Raw genomic sequence first — 16,501 nt, 5'->3', positions numbered from 1 at the left:
ATATTATGCAAACAGAATGCCTTGGTTTAGCAACCATATTGTTGAGATCTGCTCAGAGCACAATAGGAAAAAGTCCCTGTAGTAGTTGCTTATTTGCTTCCCATAGTAGATTTGTGTTGCTACTAGCCAATATGGCACCTTATAGAAGGTGAACATTTCCAGTGCTCCTCCACACACACAAGCTCCTATTGTTTTATATATACTGCCAAAAAGATGGAATTCCTCTTGGTGAGCATAAAAATGCGTATGTGGTAGTATTTATACTGGTATGGCTTGTTCCTAGAAGGGATAATATTATGGTGTGATTAGAGAAGGGAGATTTAATCGCTGACGTTATTTTAGATAACCAATAGGGAGGAACAATGTTAAGCCTCTGGGTATCTGCAATGGGGATAAAGGAGTTTGCATTGTCATGAATGTGTGTGTAATATATTCTCAGATCCTTAGGGGATAGCGTACTATCCTGCTGTCCCACTGAGTCCAGGAAAGGTCTTGGCTAGAAAGGCACAGCTGACAGGAGTCAGTGGGCATGACAGGAACAGTCAAGTCCATTAATCTTGTGTATTACACAGGGAGCCCTGTCTCGGTCTTAAAGGAAAGGTGATAAGGGGCAAATTGGGTTTGTTTTCTTGTCAATGCTATGAACTATCTTCCAATTCTTTGTTATCCATAAGGATCAAAGCATTTGAAGTGTTGCTTCCAGTATCAGACCTTGGAGAATTAATTTCCCCCCCTCCCACAGAAACGCTGTGGGAAGACTGGAAGACTGAGTACACAGAATGTGCCTTGGACCCTCAGCACAGCACTGTGAATGTGCAGCTTGCTATGCTGGATGCTCAGCTTGTCCAGCTAAGTGACCTCTAGGGTCATCTTCCTTTCCTTTCCCACCACAGCCCCTTTCCCTTCCATCACCAATGGCCATATGGGGAGGTCAAGTTATCAGCTGAGCAGAGAAGCAGTAATGGCAACAAATGAATTTAGCTATCTAATAAATATTTGTAAAAGCTATAAATAGCTGAAGCATACATTAGATTTTATTTACAATAGCATGTCCTGGCCTTTTCCTTTGTACTTCATTTGGAAGTAGAGCTTCTCGATAACATGGGAATTGTTCATTAGGAATTAAGGTTTAGGGCACCATGTTTTATAAAAATTTCTGTCAAAAATCCAGAGGCTGTGAATAAGATGAAGGTACTGGGAATACAGTATTTTAAGAACTACGTTAAGTCGGGAATGTTTTCATAAAATCAGAAGAAAACTTAGAACTGGTAGAAATGTCTTATCCTCTAGTCATTTTTGAATATTTGAGAGGGAAGGCAGCTCTCTGCCTTGATTTGTCTTTTCTTGGAAAGCAAAGGTATATGCAAAAAGATGTAAGGAAAACTCCTGCATCTTCTCAGTTTAATTTCTGAACAAGGGATGACTTGGGGGTCAGAGCATCAGTCTGAAACTCAGAGTCAGTGTCATACTCATACTTCTGCCTGAGCACTTCCTATGTAAACTTGGTAAATGATTTTTGCGCGATGCTCTGAAATTCCCAGTTATTTCGGTTGCTTTGTTTCCTGGATGTTTGCCAGCCAACATTAAGGCCCGTGTTCTTTGTTGCTGTGTTTCTTTGCTTGATTCAGAAACAAAGAGGAATAAGGGGGATGGCGTATGCAGGGAGAACATAATAATGCAGAGAAACATCATGTAATCTTTGCATTTCAATTACCTGATTTTTTTTTTTTTTCCCCCCCAGCTGAATGCACCGGCAACTGTTCTGGCTTGCATTTTGGATGAAGTAGCTGCTTGAAAGTCTGCTGAGAGGAGGCAGCTATTGGAAATACGCATTCCGGATAACGCGTTCAGGCCAAGCCCTGTATGTGCAGTCGCAAGCGTGCTGCTCCCCAGAGGATTCGATTCCCCTGGGTAACTTCCCTTTGAAAGGCAGCCTCCCTGCTGAATTCAGTGCCTGGTACTGTCTGCACCTCGAACATGGAGGCATGCTAGTATTTCTTGGACCGAAGGAAGGATATGCCGAGAATATTCTGGTTCTCAGAAAGTCTCAATCTTGGAGGTTAAAGGAGCCTGCTTGCGTTTTTCCTGCAAGCCTGGCCTCTGGCTGATGTAGGATACTACGGTTTCTGGAGAGCTGGCACTAGCAGCACGTCTCACTGCAGCCCCTAGGGAAGGTGTCAGTCACCAAATACAGTTTATCGGGGGGAAACCAACGTGGCACTGGGGCTGCGAGAGCCATCCTCATCCTGGTGCCACCACTGCCGCAGCTGTGAGGAGACAAGAGCCACGGCTGAACCGAACCGGAGACGGGCGGTGGAAGGCACATCCCGCCTTGGCGCAGCAGCGGGACGCCGGCCGGGGGTCCCCGAGAGCCGCCGGGCCCCGGCCCTGACCCCGGCACGGCAGCGGCCGCCGCCTTCCCACCGCACCGCGCCGCCCAGCCCCACTGGGGGGGCGGGCCCAGCGCCGCAGTGGCACCTCGGGCAGCCAATCCTGGCACGCCGTTCCCACCGCGTCAGCCAATCAGAACCGACAGCGAGAGATTGGGGGCGCCAGAGCCCCGGCGTGAATAAAACACCCGGGACCTGTGGGGCGGGGATGGGCGGGGCCGAGGCTTTGATGGACGGCTTCTCGCACCAATCCGAAGGGCGGACTTCGGGGCGGGTGGCCAATGGGCCGCCGGAGTAGGCGTGGCTGGCGGCGGGGGCGGGAGCGGCGGCCCGGGGGGCGGGGGCGGAGCGGCGGCGGTGGCGGCGCTGCTCGGTGGCGACGGGCGGCGGAGGAGGCGCCGGAGGGAGGCGGCTGCGGGCAGCAGGTGAGCACGGCCGGGCCGCGATGTGGGGAAGGGCCTTCGCCGCGGCGGCCGGAGCCGCGGGCGGGCGTGACGGGGCCGTGCCGAGCCCCGCGGGGCGCGGGTGGGTCCGGCGGCGGGGGGGGGGGCGCTGGAGGCGGGGGAAGCCTGAGGGGCCGGAGGGGATGAAGGGGGCCAGGGGTACCCCGGGAAAGTGCGTGCGGAGGCCGGGGGCGATGTGGGAGCGCCCTCCGGTCCCCGCCCCGGCGGGGGGCGGTGGGCGGTGGGGTGGGGCGCGATCCCCGGGGTGCGGTGGAGCGGGGGCCCGGCGCAGGTGGAGCCTGCGGGGGGCGGCCGCGGCACCGAAGGGCCCTGCGGCGAGCACCAAGCCGCTGGCCCGAGGGAGCGACCCCCGGGGCGGCGCCGCTTCATGAGGCTCTGCCGGGGCTGCCTCCAGTGCCTGCGGTCTCTCCTAGGCCTTGAATCCCGGCCAGGTTTCCGTCAGAGGGTCCCTCCGGCGCGGCCGCTCCCGGGCGCTTTGTATCGCTTGCCGCCCCTGCGCGGCCGTGGGAGCGAGTGGGGGCTCCGGAAAGTAGGGGCTTCCCCGAAACCCGCCGCCCCGTCTCAGCTGGGGCTGGGGCGCTATGAAGTTCAGGAGGCGTCGGGACGAGGCTTTGAGGCGATGGCGCTGACGACCCAGTCTGGCAGCGGGAGTTGTAGGGGAAAGGGCCCCTGTGAGCAGCGGGGCTCGTCTCTTTTCACCCGGTTCGTGGCTTGGCCGGTGCCTCAGTGCGTGTGCGGCAGCTCGCCAGGCTGCACAAAGGAACAGCCGGCTGGGTTCGGCCCGTCCTGCGGGCGCAAGAGGGATGTATGAGCAACAGCGGGCGGGGCGGGGGCTGCCGCGGGCCCGGGGAGCATCGCCTCGCTCCGTGCTCGGTGGGTCACGAAGGGTTAAAATGCAGCTCCCGTTCGGAATGCCCTTAACTCCTTTTATTGCGCTCACGGAGATGAACAGTCTTCAAGAATGAAATGATGCATCCCTCACAGGAGAGTTAATGTCTTGCAGCAGCTCCAGTGTACAACTCCTTCGGTCCAGTAGATTTATGTAACCTGCTCATTAATGGTTTATGAAATGATAAGGGAGCTTTTCTGTGTGCTGCTGTGTTTTCTGTGTTGTTGTCAATATTTCCTAATTCAGCTGTCTGGAGTAGGGGAAGCTTATAGCTGTCAACAGTGTCTATTTGTACCATTTAAGGGATTTTGTTTTGCTCTCTTGTTTTGTATTTTGATCATTCTGCATTTCGGGATAGGCTCCTGAATGAGGAGAGGGAGTAAAATGGAAGGCACCGTCATTCTCTTTGGCTATAGTAATACTTTAGGTATGACTTGTAACAAAAAATGTAAATATTTAAATGGATTTCTGACTCAGTTCTATTTGACTTATTGATCTATGGTTACTGCTAAAATGGTCTTTATGATTATGCAGAAGTTAATAGTTACCATAGAGAAACAGTATTGTTTTTCTGTTCATCAGTGAATTTTTTCCATTTCTTCATCTCTTGGCAATTCTCTGTGGAAGTGCTGTTTTTTTTCCTTAGCAAAAGTCTTACAGAAGAAATAAAAATGTGAACGAAGTCCAAAACAATGAATTTCAGATGTGTTTATCCTTGCCTGTGATTCTAAGACTCTTGGTACCCCAAGTTATCCTACAGTAAAATCTTTTTAATCTGTAATTGCATAAAGTGTTGGTTTTAAGCCTCAGTAAAAATACAGATTTACAGAACTCTAAACATAACACATCAAAGATTATTTTTTCCTAAAGTATACATGTGAAATGCAATTCAAATCAGCCATGTAAATGCTTACTAGCAGAAAATGTATTTTTCATCCTGGGAATTGCATTCCTGAATTTATTATTTAGCTTAAATGTGTGGAAACTGAAGGCGCATGTAAACTAGACAGAGCAGACAAGTTTGTTTATCTTCTCAACCTAGTGTTGTGAAACCTTCTGATTTTGTGTTAGTAGCTTGACAGCATTATGCATTTAGGAAGAAAGAACCCAAACCAGCAAGCCACGTTGGGCTCTTAAAACTTGCCAGACTTTTAAGTCTTACATTTTGTAGTTTGATAGAGCTGCTTGGTGTCAGAATGCTCTGTAAGTAATTTTCTTTCCCACCATAATGGATGTGATGGGATAAAAACTTTCTGAAATTGTAGTGAAAGCCTTTGCAAAAGTGCTTCCCTCCCCAGGAATAGAAGCTATTGGGAAAAACATGTTATAGCAGATATTTTATTGTGTGTTTGTGAGAGCTTATTACAGCACTGTGCAGGATCCTTGAATTCTGCCTATAGCAGAATTTTATTCCACTAGTGATATTGATGGAGCTGCATAACATTGGGAAAAAAATTAATTGCTCTAATGCTATAGAAATTAAATCTTCTGCCCTCTAGAAAATATGTTTTACAGAATCTATCAAGTAAGAGATTGGCAGCCTAAGCTGGTGTAACTGATGACTTTGGGGTTGTATCCTACTTACTGCACTCATCTACTCATCTGACACTCTGCTGACTTTGTCCTTTTCTTTAGGGGAGGGTCGAACTTTACTTATATTTTTATTTGTTTTGCCAGCTTATCAAGCAAGCTTGGTTTAAACTAATGTGAAATCATGTCCTTAGTCTTGTTTTTGGAGTTTACTTTGATCAGTGAACATATATTAAAATTACAGATTTCTTGTTCAGTTTCAGTTGGTCTCGCAATTTTAGTAAGTGAGATTGGAGCATATTGCATTTCTTTTTCTGCAGAATACCAAGCATAAATTCAATCAGCCTAAGACTTAGCATGTCCTCCACAGTCATACTATTGCATTACCAGCAGAGCAGCCTTGATTTTTCTGCCAAAGCTTTTGCCAAAAGGATGTTTTTCCCTTTTAGTCTTTCTTTGCTGATCCAGCTGAAAATGGTCGTACAGAAAAATGCTAAGCTTCAGTTGGATCAACTGCCTGAACTGACTTCATGGCTATACAAATGTTATTGCTTGCATAGGAGGAGGAGGAGGCTGTGACCACTCTTTGCTGAAGCAGCTCTATTTTAGTTTTGCCTAAGCTTGTCAATAGACTTGGCAGCTTAAATGGAAGCTCTGGTGGTCATGTCTCCTTCTTGGCTGTGCATCTTCAGCTGCTGGCAAGGAAGCCTTTGTGGCTGTGAATTAAGCAAAGTCAGGGAGTTAATCAAGCTAGTAGTAAATTGCTTTTTTTTGTTTTGTTGAATTTTGGTTGGATCATGTATCTGAACTGGCTGACCATCCAGGTCAGGGGGTGGAAATGAGACTTACTGTTGAAGTGGGGTTTGCGATGGGGCTGTGGTAGTTTTGATTGAAATTTCTTTGAGCTTGTCTGGAACCATACATTTCCATCAGCATGACCTGGGTTAACAAGGACCTATAGCAAACTGTTTAAGCTGGCTTGGCAGATAAAAATCACAATAAATTGGAGAGTGTTCTTCCATTTCTCTCAGCTGGCATGTTGATGTGGGTGGTAACAGTAATGAGTGGAGGATGTGGAACTAGGGATGTGCTCAGTAACCTCAGACTGACACAGCTGTGTCTGGAAGAGGATTTGTTCTCATTCTAAGGGTGGGATCCATCAAATACTCATTTTGAACTCATGTTCTTTATGGTGTATAGTTAAAACAGATGTTGCATCAGAAAGAACAAAATTTTAATAACAAGCAAGATCAGGAAGACTGTTCTGTTCCACTGTGCAGGACGTGGTTTTTGTTGTTGTTGAGGATTTTTTTATTTTGTTTTGTTTTTTCTTGTTTTTTTTATTTTCCTTCATTTTTATTGACCAAGACTTGCAACTGGCAGACACCAGTTCAGAAGTATAAATGGCATCATGTCATATGTAACTGCAGTTAGACATCCATCCAGACTCCTTTGAAGTGTGTGGTTAGGAGATAGCTCTGAAAATGTGAATTGCTTTGTTTGGCATTTGTCTTACATAGTAATTTTTTGTGGAGTCCTGGTGTTCTGTAGTAGTAATTACCAGATGTGATGGCTTAAAGATGATTCTGAACACTAACTTGTGTTTCTGCAGAGTTGTGACTGAAAGTGTGTCAGGACAAATTAATTTGCGTGTGAGAAATTGCTTGAAAATATGTATGCCCAAATGTAAAGGTGCTCTTGAGGAAAATGTGAAGCCATTAATTTCAGAGTCTGGGGATCTGAAAGAAGCTCTTGGCTTCTTTGAGTGCTGAATCTGTAGGATTTTTGAGATTTTGCTGGTGCGTTTTGATACCGAAGCCAGAACCAAAGTTGTTACCCTTCTGAGTGAAACCGTGATTTCAAGTACAGTGTGTTACGACTTGGACCAAACTGTTTGGAATCTTTTTGTGACGACTTTTCCTTTTCTGGGAAACAACACACTGGAACTTCCCAGTGAATTGGATTATAAGCAGTACTGTAGGTATACCTAGAGAGTTTGCTCTTCAGAACTGCCTTCTGTAGGCGTGTACTTAGACATTGGCCTGGGCTTCTTCACTGATCTAAGAGCTACAAGTGTTACTGAGGCAAAGAAAAAACATGTACTTGGCCAGAACCACTCTTACTGTGTGCTAGCTGTTCTAAATTTGGATGTGACCACTCTTAATCAGTTTATTTTTCTGGGGCAAAAACTCCAAACATCAATGATGTCTCTTTCCTTCTACTTTTAATGTTGTTTAAACTTCATTAATGCAATTCAAGCCTGTGTTGAGGCTCCACTCTCAGTGGTGAACTGATTTTAGACTGTTAAAAAGCTTATTTCTGTAATCCACCAGGACTAGAGATACCTTGGCATTTCCAGGGCTGTGCAGTTTGCTGATGGGCACCACTGAGCTTGTAAGTGCCAAACTCCTCGCTATTCAGTGTGCCTTGTAGTGCTGAGTGGCTGGTAAATGCTTGGGTCTTTAGTTAGCTGATATCTTTGTGTGTTGACTTAAGATTTTGAGTGAGGGTAGTCTTCTTTCAAAGGCATTAGTTCATCAACTGCTATAGTAAAAATCTGTGGAGACATGTGAAGGAATTTGTTCCCCATACGGAGGAATGACATAAATAGAAATTTGGTTCACAGTTAACATAGGCTGGGTGTAGCTTTTGTTTAGTAACTAATGATAAAAGTGTTGGATTTATATTTTTCCCACAGTATGCAGGAAAAGCAAGTATGTTCCTGCCTTCCAAATGTGTTTAACAGTAAACTTCTAAATTTGTTCTTGGGTGGCTTTTTCTGAAACTCAGTAGCACTAGACCAGTTTACGTGAAGCAAAGAGCCAAATACCATAGTCCCATGAAACTTAATTGCTGGGGTTTTTTTCTCTAATACTTGTTTCTTACTCAAATTAATCTAAATTCTGTGGGGAAGAAAAAAAACAGTGGATGCTTTTTGTTACAAAAAGACAGTTGTTATTAATTTGCTTTGTACAGGCTGCTGTAACTGCAGGACTATAGAGCTGTATAGGTTATGCTTTGAGGGTTGTGGCTGCCTCACGTCTCATCAGTGGGACAAGTGAATTTTCCAACCTTTTCCTGTGCTTTACTACTATGCCTTTGGCATATACTTACTTTTTATTGTCAGAGTCTGCTTAACATGGTATTTCTGCTGACTACTTTTGATTTAAAAGAGTGAGATGTGACACTGTTTCCAAAAAGCCAAAAGGCTTAATGTGGTCTAAAAAGTCCAAGAAAGAATTTACCCATCATTAGTGTGGTACTAGTCAAGGTTTAGTGCTTTGGGCTGGGGTTCTTGTGCAAGTTCTTCCTTGTAGTTCTGATCAATGCAGAGTCTGATCAATGTTGAGTTGTCGCATTTCAGGTTGAAATGTACATCACCTGTGCATCAAGTTCCCTAACCCAGTCTGAAAATCTGTGTGTGAGAATTAGCTCGTCTAGTTTAAGGTCTTGCATAAACCCAACTTTACAGGATTCAGTGGCTGTGATGTTGGTTTTGCTTTTTGTATTTTAGCACATACCTACTGATAGAGCTTTTTGGGGTTTCTTTCCTCTCCCCCCGCCTTCCAGTTGAATTATCAGTAAGCTAGTTAATAGGATTAATTGTGTGCTCTCATATTAACAGACCTTGAACATTATCAGAGTTTAATATTGATGTCCAATTTTGCTTGTGTCTGTAAAGTTTAGCATTTCTGTGTAGGTTACAGTGTCTGTGTGAGAAGCATCTCTTATGTAATGTGCTCTTTCTTTAGCTGGATTTGCACAGGGTAGCTTTGAAAGAGTGTCATGGCATTTGTATGTATATTTATTTACACATGAGGATTTCTTGCTATTATTTTAAATGACATGAATTTGTCAGAGGCCATTTGCTAGTTTAAAGTGCCTCTCAACTGTGCCATGCAGGGATTTTCCTATATTGAGTAAGCAGCCTGTAAAAAGCCACTCAGTCTTTGAGCAACTGGGCAGTGCTGTGTATTTCTCTTAGCTTGGTAGCAGGAAGCCAGCCTCCTGCAAGGGAATGAAGGACTGCAATTCAGTTGGCCTGTATCTTTTTTGCTAGGATATTTTCTTAAAGTGTCTATAAAATAGTTGATTTTTTAACAACCTTTATGTAGCTGATTTTATGTATAAAATCTAAGCTATGGCTTGGATTTACCGTATGCAGCTGGCAAATAGAAGACTGTCATTGAATGCTTTGTCAAACTGTCTGCATGTGTTTTGGGTAGGTGCATCATGCTAATACAATGTCATTTATCATTGTAAGTTGGCTTGACCCAAACTTTAACAGCCAAAATATATGAATATTTCTTTGCTGTCAGGTGGGGTAGGGTATACCCCTTTAAAGAGGTATATGCTTAGTGCTGTCTAAAAGTTCTCCTCGCTCTTGAAAGTACAGAATTTGTTTCTCAGACATGACCTTTATTGACCTATATGACATAATAGAGATTCATGTCTATTACCTCACATTTCAGATATGGTCCCATACTTAAATTTTATTTTCAGTTGAAATAAGTTATTCTCTGTGTAGTTAGCTCTTGCTTTGGGCATCATTTACTTTGCCCGTTAGAGTTTGTTCTCAAAGTAGTCATATCCACAGTGTTCAGCATCTGCTCCATACACAGACCAGGAACATAACTGTGACTGGAAAAGGCAGTGTGGTTTGTCTGCCTACAGTATTTGTTGCCTTGAAGATAAGGACCCAATTCTGAAAATCATGCAGTGTAAAGAATATTTATCGTTCAAGCAGATAAAAAAATCAGCTCTACCATATACTGATTTAACTACTGTTAAATTGTTATTCTAGTGCTGTAGACATAGTTCTTCCTTTCTTCTGAGGCAGGCTGTGCTGAGGTAGGAACACAGATACACCAAATACAGTGAGGTCGTGTGAACTGTGGAAATTTTATTCTTGTTTTGGAAATCCTAGGGAAGATAAAGAAGGAGATGATAATAATTATTTTTGAGGAAGTCCAGGATGAAAATCTTTATGATTCTGTCTTGATTTCCTTATTCCCTCAATTTTCTGCTTTAATTTCTTAATAATGTACTGCAGTGTTTTGCTATGAATATCATAACTTGGTTATGTTATTATAACTTGGTTATGGTGTGCCTTCTCCTGTTGGATATTTTCTCTCACTTGCAGGAATTTGGTTAATTTGATAGTGTATTGCTGTCTTTCATCTCCTGCATTTCAGACAAAAAAAAAAAAAGTAAAAAATGAATTATGTATTCAGAGGTAAGAAACTTTTTTGGAATGTGACACATCCTGGAATTTTTGAGATGCTGGATCATGACTTACCTCCAGTCTTGCCTGATGACAGCTAAACTTCTTGCACTTCTGAATTGCAGTTCAAAATCCCAGGACTGTTTGATTGTATATTCCTTTCTTGAATTGAATAAATGATAAACTATTTCCTTTTTCCGGGTTTGTTTTTAGCAGGATCAGTCCCTGTTTTCATTTCTGCAAGCACTAGCCCCGGAGCTTTGGGTGGGGGAGAACAAACAGAGGGGCTGTGCTGTTGCTAAAAGGAAGTGACATGGATCCGGTGCATACAGCTAATGTAACTATGATGTAGTACATTTTGGAAATGGTTCTGCCCGCCTGCCTCCCTCACCCTCCAAAGATCCCACCTGAGATGAAGATTATGGCTTCAGGAGCTCTTTCCTGGAGCTTCTTCTAGATGCATAAGTGATTTCTGTGGCCCAAGTAGGGATGGCTCTGTCCTTTTTCAGTAGAGAAGCATCTGTAAGTCTGATTATGTGAGCGGCCAACTGCTGATCGTCGTGTTACAGGACCCAGGTTTCAGAGATGGGAACACATCTCAGATCCATCAGTGACGGTACATCTCCAGGTACTGTCATATTGTTTTGGTATCTGCTTCTAGCAGATACCAAGATTTGGTTTAAACCAACTGGGTCCTACTCACTGCCTTGGCTCTTGCTTCTCACATAGTTTGTCACAGTCTAGCGGCCAGAATTATTTCTGTCCCCTTGCATAATGGCCCTAGAAGAAGGGGTTTCTGAAAGTAAAGGCTGTGCAGCCATCTGACCACAAGTAAAGAGTAGTAACTAAATGGATGTCTTTGTTCCTCATGGAATTAGATCAAGTGAGAAATGTAACCTGGTGTGATTCAGAATTGTAGGCAAATGCTAAAACTATTAATGTGGTGATGAAGAAGACACAGTTTATCTTGCTAATGTTAATGTTACCTTAGGGAAGAAAAGAGTAGTCCCAAAATCTTCCTTCCTTCATATTTTCTACAAAGAATGGGAAATACTTCTTTTACAGAGCTAAGCTATGGGACTTGTTTTTTTGTTGCCCTTCACACATTGTTTCTGGCTCCAGTTACATTTAGAAATATACAAACATGCTTACTTCAGTCTTAATGTGGCTTTTACACTGTAAATGATTGCTTATTGTTCAGTTCACTGTTTCAGTGTTTGGTCTAGGTAAATGCTGCATGAGCTTCTTTTCCTCTTCCAGAGACAGTCTTTCAACTTTCTATTGTGCATCTTTGCTGTGAGACACATTACATGTATAAAAACTGATCAGTTGCAGCTGAAATAGCTGCTATCATGAAACAGCTAATGATTTGTTGACTCATCTGAGATGGCATGGCATCTGGTCTAGTTCTGTACAGAGATACCAGATCAATCTATTGTGAGTTGTCCCAGTTTCTTCAGTGGAAAGGGACTGGCATCTGCCAATTTTGAGTTGTATCACTCCCAAATAATGAGGACTGCTGTTCTTTCATAGGTGTAAAATGCTGTCACATAGCTGTTATATTTTGAAATTCAGGTCAGAATTAATTCCATCTTCCAGGACTTGATTTCAGATATACTTTGGGGCATTTGTAGATAATGCCTGCAGTTCATGACCAAAAATCATGGTTTTACACTGCACTTTCCTTAGTTTTCCATGTGGTGCCGCATTTATAAGGTATGTATGGCTGTCAGGGTGCTAAACAATACTGGCTTAAAGCTGCAGGCCTAATTGTTGGGATATTCTCATTTCATGAAATTGGGGATGATACCAGTGTGAAATACGCTGGGAATTGCTTCTCTCCACAGCTGTTTACGTGGAACTGTGAATAGCCTTTCTACTCAGGACTTAATAGCCCTTGAGATCTAAGCAATGAGTGCATTGAATTCTGGTAATTCTTAGCTCTTACTTCTTTTAGGCACCTCATTGTTATTGAAGACAGTGATTAGTTTAGTGATGTAGCAAGGATAGTCTTGGGTTTTTTTTAAGCTTTTTTTCCCAGAAGCACCACATTCGGTGTTTTCATCTTTTAAACACAAACCCATAGTTTGTTTGATGTGTCAGGTGTCAGTAACGAGTACTTATTTAGCTTCAATATGCTGTTTAACAGGTAATGTTCCCCCAGTAATCCTGGTATGGAGTGTATGGGGATCAACATCATTTATGCATGGGTGCTAACGCAAGCGGCATTACTGTATTAAATTAGGTATGGCATAATTCTGTGTTTACTTTGGGTACTTCATTATCTGCTGTTTTAAATTTGGAACTGGCTTACAGAAGTTCCTGGGTTTTAATCCTAATTCTTTCATGCAATTTAGAAGTTGTTTTTATTTTTCTGAAGGTAGGAAATTGTGTTCCCCACAGGCCTTTAGTCCCAATAATGTTTGTAAAGAACTTAACCAAGAAAACTGTCATTAATATATATTATTTCTGACATTATATGTATTATAATTTCCTATAGGAGTTGAGATCATTTAAGTTCAGATGCATGTAAAATGTGTGAGGTGGTTACTCTTTAGATTGTAACATATTTCATTATTCTCAGACTTGTCCAGAGCAAAATTAGGGAAGTTCTTCTCATCCATTTAAGGTTTTTATGACTCATCTATTTGGGAGTAGAAATATCACTCGGGGTTCATCTGAAAGGTGATCAGAATATTTTAATGTGCTTAAAATTCACCTTTATTCTGTAGTAAGTGTAGATCACTGTGCAGTGGTCTTTAAGCAAGTACCAGAACATTTCTTCTAACTGAGACTAATGGAACATCTGAATATCAGAAATTCAGATTATCAGAAAGGGGAGGAGGCAGGGCAGTAGCAGATTGTGTGATTCTGTGAAATCAGTGAAGTAAATCCAAGGTGAAAGACTTGTTCAAAATAGAATTCTTGTGGTACACAGGAGGTAAAGGATGTTGAAGAAAATTGCTAATTTTGCAAACTAAAATGATTCATGGTGCAGCAGAGGATTTTGAGAAGGCAGCTGGTTCACGGATCCTCTGCTTTTTTCTTTTCCTTTTTGTTTTTTTATTTTTCAATTCTCCTTAACCTCTTTCCATAGAAACGTCAAGCCAAAAGGTGCAGGTTCTAGTAGTGAAAGGCCGACTTGTGAGATCTGGCTTAATTTGTATTTTATTCTACAGATCTAGTTGCTGATAGGTTATTTGTGGATAAATCCAGAAGACTTAAATTTTTCAGTATTAACATTTAGGTTCTTTCGATGCCAAACTCCAAGTGAATCATGTTTTAGTTCTCGTGTGTATGGTGGAAAGTTAGAAATGGAAGAATCTTATTGAAATGAAAGGGTATTTACTGTTCAGTGTAGAAAATAAGACACAGACTTAAGGCAGAAGTCCTCTTAACTTTCTGCCTTACAACCCTTGGGATTTATAGTTACAAGTCTCTTTGGAAGTTTAAAACATTTTTGGTTAATGGGTTATTCCTTCTAACATGTCTGATAGATGTGCCTCTAGACAGGGTTATGGTATTCAGAGAGACAAGGGTATGAGCTGTTAGCTCAAAAATGTGTTTCCCAAGCAAGTCCTGTTCACTAGCAAGTATTTTTGATCCTGTCAATGATGCTTGTAGGGATGTCTAAGGATGACTCGGGATATCTCATGAATTCTTAACCCGACTGCTGCCACTGGAAGAACTGTTCTGACTGTCCATTGTGTGCTTCTGCTGTGCCTTTTGTATTTGACTTTCTCATAAACCATAATCAGTCAATTCAGCACAAGGTATTTGCTGCTGCTGTGGTGAGCTGGATTGTCTCCAAGTGGTCTGGCAAATGCTGTCTAAGGAGGAACGGGAACTAGGTGGAGCACCGAGCAGTTGGGTTGGTATAGCCTCCTGCAAACTGGTTTTAAATGTGAACGAGCCATAATTTAAGTTTTCCAGTGCAGGGAATAGAGAAAATAATTTACAGATAGTTTAATGTAGTTCAATTTCTACCTGGAAGTAGCATGCTGATGATTTTTGAGAGGATGGGAGAGCAAAGGAAGTCGATTGTGTGCTTTGAGAGGGCAGATTGCACAATGTAGTAAACAATAAAGGAGCGACCCTTGAAAAAGTACAGTGTTTCAACTTTTTTTGAGGGAAAAGTGTTTTATGTCATTACTTTGAAGGTGTTCCTCATTCCAAAAAGAAAGTAATAAAGAATGCACTGGACTAGAGAGTTGGGCTTAGGGCAAGCATAGCCTTCTGTGTGCCAGTTGTGAGGGCCCCTTCTCAAGGAGGTGAGATTGGTGGAAGTTATGGTGACTGACTTGGGGACTTTTTTCTCCCCTCTTTTGTGTGTGGATGTAACACTCTTGGTGTGTGTGTTTTTGCTTTAAACAGGGATTGCTTGGTCAAGTGGCAGTAGGTTGGTGTTATGTGGGTAGCGGTGAACTGCACAGCCATGATTAGAGGGAACAAGTGCTGGGCTTGCATGAGAACAGGTCCATTAGGGAACTTCGCTTACACAGAACCTTGAGCCATGGCAAAGTTTAGGCTGTGAGAGGAAGGAGGTTATTGCGTTTGGTCCCTTAATGTGTGTTTTCATCTCACCCCATTGCTGACTGCCCTTTCTGCCTCTCAGGGGAAGGAAGAAGCTGCTTTTGTCTGTGTAGTCTGCCTACAAAACCTTGTTTATTTCAGGAGCCACCTCTTACAGAGAGCTCTGAGCATTGATTTTTTGAGACAGATGCTCTAATGGAAATAAGCATTTATATGTTAGTTTCCAAAATGTCTTCATTTAATCAGCTCTTGCTTTCAGAAAGGCTGTGTTGTATTTCTTTCATTGAAACCCTGAGGCATCAGGGAGTTACTTGCCTCAACTGTTCAGTACAATCTGTAAAATTCCATCTTTCACTTGTTAAAGATGTAGAACCATCAACTGTACTAAAGATGTAGAACTATTCACTGTATCTAACATGTTACAGGCGGTAGCTGGGACGTGGTCACGCTGTTACTGTGTTCTGTGTAAGTGAAGCATCAAGTCAGTACCTTTGAACATTAACTACCACTTACTTTTGTAGCAAAAGTCTGTAACACTACCAGGTACCCACATCTGGACTGGGAACATTGTAGCTGATTGTCAGGCTGTTAGTCCCCAAGTCTGCCAAGAATACAGTGTTTTTTACGAAAAAAATTGTTAACGCTAAATAGCCTTTCTAAATGAAACCTGAAGTATAAGTGAGTTTAATTAAGTTGGAAAATTCATCACATGGACCAGTTATTAGGGAGGTAAACACCTTGTATTTATGGAAGAGCTAAAGAATTTTAGCCATGAAAGAAATGCTGCGTGATTATAGACTCAGGAAACTTTATTTGGGTAGGAGGAAGTGTTTAATTTCAGTTTGCTCCAGCTGACTTTTCTGTAATGCTCCATGATGCTAAATGCCAAGTAATCACTGTTTTTAAAAGTTATTTTGAAGTAAACTTGCATGTTCCATATAACCTGGGAGAAGAAACTGAATATTAAGTACACTTTGATCTGCTTTCCTGGTAAAGATGCCTGCTGTATTTATTCAGGTGTGCTTCAGTACTTGATGCTTACCATTTCTATGGAATTTTCTGACTCTGTTAGTCTGAATTCTCCTGTTTTTCTAAAGAATGGTGATTGAACTTTTCTGTGTGCAAGTCTGACTTTAAATAGGCAGTGAAATAACAGAGTTTGAAACATGTTGCTTCCCAGTTTTAGTTCTGTGATGTGGACATCTGATCTACAAAAATCTTAATGGGATTATGTATGGTTTGATTTTATTAAAATTAATTTTGCCCCAAACTTCCCACCATAACTGTTGTGAATTCTGTTTTATTGTGGATAAACCGCAGAACTGTGTGCGGTTAGAAAGCTCAGGTGCTTTTGCGATTTGAACCCTGTAATCTATTCCTACTCTTTGTTTTAAAAGCCTCTACATTTGATAGTATTTGTAATTTACTGATGGGATGTTAGTTGTGCATAAATTGTAGTAGGAATGGTCAA

The 16,501-nt window shown here is 42.4% G+C and overlaps 1 protein-coding gene across 6 annotated transcripts in view; it reads left to right on the top strand.

Moving 5' to 3' along the window:
- The first annotated feature begins 2,744 nt into the window (after window positions 1–2,744).
- Window positions 2,745–16,501, top strand: part of NUMB (NUMB endocytic adaptor protein) — a 92,781-nt gene continuing 79,024 nt past the window's right edge. For 3 of the 6 annotated variants that reach the window (XM_048305869.1, XM_048305868.1, XM_048305878.1), the window contains exon 1: window positions 2,799–2,815. The gene's annotated coding sequence lies outside the window, so the exon portion shown is untranslated. Of the gene's footprint in view, window positions 2,816–16,501 lie in introns of all 6 variants that reach the window. The other 3 variants (XM_048305867.1, XM_048305866.1, XM_048305870.1) reach the window with 3 other exon arrangements.

The sequence above is a fragment of the Corvus hawaiiensis genome, chromosome 6 (assembly GCF_020740725.1).
Source record: "Corvus hawaiiensis isolate bCorHaw1 chromosome 6, bCorHaw1.pri.cur, whole genome shotgun sequence".
NCBI lineage: Eukaryota > Metazoa > Chordata > Aves > Passeriformes > Corvidae > Corvus > Corvus hawaiiensis.
The sequence above is the reverse complement of the archived record's forward strand: the minus strand, read 5'-3'. Positions and strand labels throughout refer to the sequence as shown.